The following is a 4,654-nucleotide window of genomic DNA, read 5'->3' as shown; positions in this document are numbered from 1 at the left end:
GGTGACGTCGCCGCGGAGGCCTGGTGGGCGCGCATGCGCGTGCGTCTCCGCGGGTGGAGCGCGGGGATGGGCTTGGGGCGCGGAGGGAGGGAGGCCGGCCTGGTTCCTGGGCTGTCATTTGTTCACGGAGCGGTTCGGTGTTGCGAGCCTGTCCCCAGGGGCGCTTGTGGGGTGCTGGGGCTACCGAGGTGAAGAAGCCCCTCGCCTCTTGGAGCCCACTGACCATTGCGACGTACCCCATCTCCTCTTCTGTTTCCCCAGAGGCCGCCCCCTCCGGGAAGCCAGCCTTGATTGCTCCTTCAGGATGCGGTTCCTCTTCCCTGAGGCAGATACCCAAGTGCTCACCCCTGAGTGTGCGTCTCCGTCGGCCGTGGGCACTTTCTCATGGGCGTGGGATGGAGCCCGGCATCCGGCTCTGGACTGGGCGTGGAGGCGGCTTCCGAGTCTCTCTCCCTCTCCTCCTCCTCCTCCTCCTCCTCCTCCTCCTCCTCCTCCTCCTCCTCCTCTCATAAATAAGTAAAATATTTTAAATATAAAATAAAATGTCAGGCTGCTGGAGTGGCATTCACCGCACGTGGCACGGGGACCAGCCTGGGCGCTGGCTTGATTTTACCGCGGCCTCTGGAGCTCCTAGGGGCTGAAAGCATGTGGCGTCCTGCCTCTGCTCGCCTCTATCATTCCTTCAACACATCGAGCGTGTGTCAGTATAAGGGCCGGGAGGTGGCTCGGGAGAGGGGCTCAATAGATAGCCCAGTCTGAGCCCTCCTCTCAGGGCCCCACTCCCGGCCAGAAGGAGAAGGAGGCGCATTCAAGCTTTAGGGAGGTGATCGTGTCACCAGTAACCACACTCCACTGAGTAACTGCACACTGGTAGCATTGTACCCCATGCAACGGAAGCCAGCAGGAACCGGCAGCTACTTTTCCAAATTGCATATCTGATACTTGATAAGATCCTCACTTGTGAAACAGACCAAGCATTTTACCGCCGGCTTCAAGATATGGGAGATGCGGTTCTGGGTGTTCCAACCATGTATTCCAGCTCCCACGGAACGGATCCTCTATCCTTTGCCTTTATCAGATAGAACATAATCAATGACAGTAAGAAACACTGCTACAAATGTGCCAGGCATGCCAGGCTAAGGGCCTCGGATATCATACCTGGATATAGTCCTCACAACAACTGTGGGCAGCAAACGTGACCGGCATTCTACGGGAATGCGAGGAAGCAGAGGCTCAAGACGTTAGCAAGCCTTGCCCAGAGGTGCCCAGCTGAGAAAGGGCAGCGCCTGTGCTTAATTATAAGTATTGCAGCTCCTGGTCTCAGCTCTCCATCCCTAGGTGGTATTCATGGCATTGATACGTAGAGACATTAACATTGCTTTTGTTTACGCCATGTCTTGTAGGCTTGCAAAAAGGAGTACAAAGCTTTGCTCTGGACAACAGAAGATTATAAAATAAAATCTCTCAGGGAGGTTGGTGTCTTTTCCCACTCTCAGGAAAACACAATCAATAGATCAGTGCAGAGTATTTATGCAAATGGACCTGTCCCCAGCAGTGGAAATGTGTGTGGGAGTCACTATTAGCCAGCTGTGCTCAGAGTAGCATCCAGGGTGCTAACCAACCGTCCAAGTCCCTGAGACGGACAGCCTAGTGCATCCCCCAGAGAGTAACAAGCCACTGGGGACAAACTCCCTCAGTGGCAATTTTAGAAAGCAGGTGGCATTCCCCAAGACATTCCCTCTGGTTCCTTCATTCCTGTTGCCAGATTAGAAGTGCTCCCAAAGCCCAGGCACTTAAAAGAATAAGTAGTTATGAAAGAGAGGCCCCCTGGGCAGCCTGCATGGCTCAGTCTGTTGGGTGTCTGCCTTTGGCTCAGGTCATCATCCCAAGGTCCTGGGGTCAAGCCCCACATTGGACTCCCTGCTCAGCGGGGAGTCTGCAACTGCTTTTCCCTCTCCCTCTGCCTCCCGCCCACTCATGCTCTCTCTCCCTCTCTCACTCTTTATCTTTTTTTCTTATCTTTTTTTATCTTATCTTTCAGATAAATAAATGAAATCTTTAAAAAAAGAAAAAGAAGAAAAGAGAGACCCTTAGAAGAAATTTGTTGGCTTTCCTGTAAAAAGATGTTCTAGAACTTTGACCTAAAGGCTTCAGACTCAATCCTATATGTAAATTTGTGCGTGGGTCACGTGAGATTTTTAAAAAATAGCCTTAATAGAACCATTTTAGATTCACAGTACAATTGAGTCAAAGGTACGGAGAGCTCCCATACACCACAGCCTCTCCCAGGCTCAACATCCCACACCACAGCAGTACCTTTGTCACCATCACCTCCAACACATCGTTATCACCATGGACTGAATGTTTGTATCCCTGCTCCATTCATATGTTGAAGTCTAACGCCCAACGTGGTGGCTTCAGTAGGTGGAATCTTTGGGAGGGGACAGGTCATGAGAGCAGAGCATCCTTAGTGCAATTTGTGCCCTTATGTAGGGGGCTCCAGAGAGCTCCCTCACCCTGCCCCTTCGGCCATGGGAGGACACAGAAAGAAGACGGGCACCGGTGAACCAAGAAGCAGGCTCTTAACAGACACGGAATCTGCCATCACCCTTGATATTGGCCTTGACAGCCTCCAGAACTGTGAGCTATGGTGTTTTGTTGTAGCAGCCCAACCTGACTGAGGACACCAAAGTGGACCCTCAAAGTCCAGTTTACAGGAGGGGTCGCTCTCGGTGGTGGACATGCTACGGGTTTGGACAAATGTATAATGATGTGTATCAACATTAGAGTATCCCAGAGTGGTCTGTCTCACTGCCCTGAACGTCCTCTGCTGCACCTATTCACCCCCACCCCCCACCCCGAGTCCCTGGCAACCACTGACACTTTACTGCCTCCATACTTGTGCCTTTTCCAGGATGTTGTAGAGTTGGAGTCACACAGGATAGAGCCTCTCAAATCACCTTATTTCGCTTAGTCGTATGCATGAGGTTCTCCATATCTTTTCAGGGCTTGGTAGTTCTTTTCTTGGAATGTTCTGAACAACATTCCATTGTCTGGATGGACCACAGTGTACTTATCCATCACCTCCTGAAGGGCATCTTGGTGGCCCCCAGGGTCTGGCATTGATGAACAAGCTGCCAGGACACAGCGCTTAGGTTCACTTGAGGGTTTTATGGCTTGTCACAGCATTTCCTTGTGAGTTCTCACAACCCCTTCGAACCCGGCTAGGAGGAACACACAAGTAAAAAGGCAAGAGCATGAAGAGCTTGGCCATGGATCTCCAAGATCTGTGACTTTGGGTCATTAACTCCACGTCTCTGGGCTTCTGTTCCCTTTTCTTTAAAATGTGGGGAAGTGATTCCTCCATTAGCGTTGGTGAGAGGACAGAGCATACCCAGCCTGCAGCAAGCATGCTGTCATCGTCCCATAACCATCCTGTTAGGCAGACAAGAGAAGGTGTTGAGAGATCAGGTCCAATGATTCACCCGAGGTGCCGCGGTGCTGACAGCCAGACCTCTCCCCGCGTGTGCTTCTGAGACGCCAATATGTCCAGCCCCTAAACTTTACAGGTACAGACTTAAAATATTAAATGCCACATTCTGCTTTCTGCTCCCTGCCTTCTCCCTGCATCATATGCACATATGCACACAACTCCTAAAGTGCTAAAAAGAAGAAAACCACACAAATAATTCTAGTAATAACAAAGACTGGCTCCTGAGGAGCTAGAAGGTTCCCTCCCCCCTTCAGGCATTCCTCTGTCATCTGGCTCTGCTCCTGAGTTATGTGCCTTCTCCCATCCTGGGATCGGGTGAGGCCATCTGTCAGCACCTGGCATTTCATGGGAGGTTCTATTATGGCAAGATGAAGATGCCTGAGGTGTCACAGTGATGGCTCACTATTCCTGCTGCCACCGCCCAGGCCAAGGGTGTGTCACCATGCTTTAGACTGCAACTGTCTCCTGTCTCCTAACTATATCCATTCTCTGTGTCATCCACCTTCGTCCTCCCCATCCTTCTCCTCTCCCCTTCCTCCCTCCTCTCCTCCTCCTCCCTCCTTCCTTCTTCCTCCTTCTCCCTTCTCCTTCCCCTCCATTTTCCCTCCTCCTCCCTCCTGCTCCTCCCCTGTCTGCCCAGTTTTCCCTCCTCCCTCTTTTCTCCTCCTCCCTCCCCCTTCTTCTCCCTCCTCCTCCCCCTTCCTCCTCACCCTCCTCTGCTTGCCCTCTGAACTGCCCTCCACCCACCAGCACTCCCCCTGCATATCTTCCAGCTGTGATCTAATGGCTCCCCTTGGCACCCCCCCCCCCCCCCCCCCAGCAGAGCACACACACTTCTCAGCTGGCTGTCCAGGCCTTGTGGGACCACCACCTTGCACACTCAGCCTCCTCTCAGCCAAAATTTGTCTCTGTCAGTTTGACTTTGCCCTTCTCTTTCCTGCTTTTGGTGGTTTTTTCCCCATCCCAGAAATGCCCCCCTGCACCCCAAATCAGCCTGGTGGCTAGCGGGAGGGAAAGGTGGAGTGCCAAGGAACTCCTCTAACAAAGCGGGGATGGACTTGAAGAGTCATTACTTCAATGCATAAAGAGGACCTGCACGGGGTCTAAACAAACGTCCTTTGGGAGCTGGACAGGCAGAGGGAGGGTGGAGTAGTGCCTGCA

General features: G+C 52.4%; 1 long non-coding RNA gene across 15 annotated transcripts in view; it reads left to right on the top strand.

Annotated features, from left to right (window-relative positions):
- Nucleotides 1-4,654, top strand: part of LOC102153392 — a 53,810-nt gene that overhangs the window by 13,200 nt on the left and 35,956 nt on the right. For 5 of the 15 annotated variants that reach the window (XR_005359953.1, XR_005359956.1, XR_005359963.1 and 2 more), the window contains one exon: nucleotides 2,042-2,177. The exons of 6 other annotated variants lie outside the window; for them this stretch is intronic. This is a non-coding gene — a long non-coding RNA (uncharacterized LOC102153392). Of the gene's footprint in view, nucleotides 1-261; nucleotides 280-1,403; nucleotides 1,420-2,041; nucleotides 2,178-4,654 lie in introns of those variants that run through there. 4 more of the 15 variants (XR_005359961.1, XR_005359966.1, XR_005359960.1 and 1 more) reach the window with 4 other exon arrangements.

Source organism: Canis lupus, chromosome 5 (assembly GCF_011100685.1).
Source record: "Canis lupus familiaris isolate Mischka breed German Shepherd chromosome 5, alternate assembly UU_Cfam_GSD_1.0, whole genome shotgun sequence".
NCBI lineage: Eukaryota > Metazoa > Chordata > Mammalia > Carnivora > Canidae > Canis > Canis lupus.
Note: the sequence above shows the minus strand (reverse complement) of the source record. Positions and strands in the feature narration are given on the sequence as shown.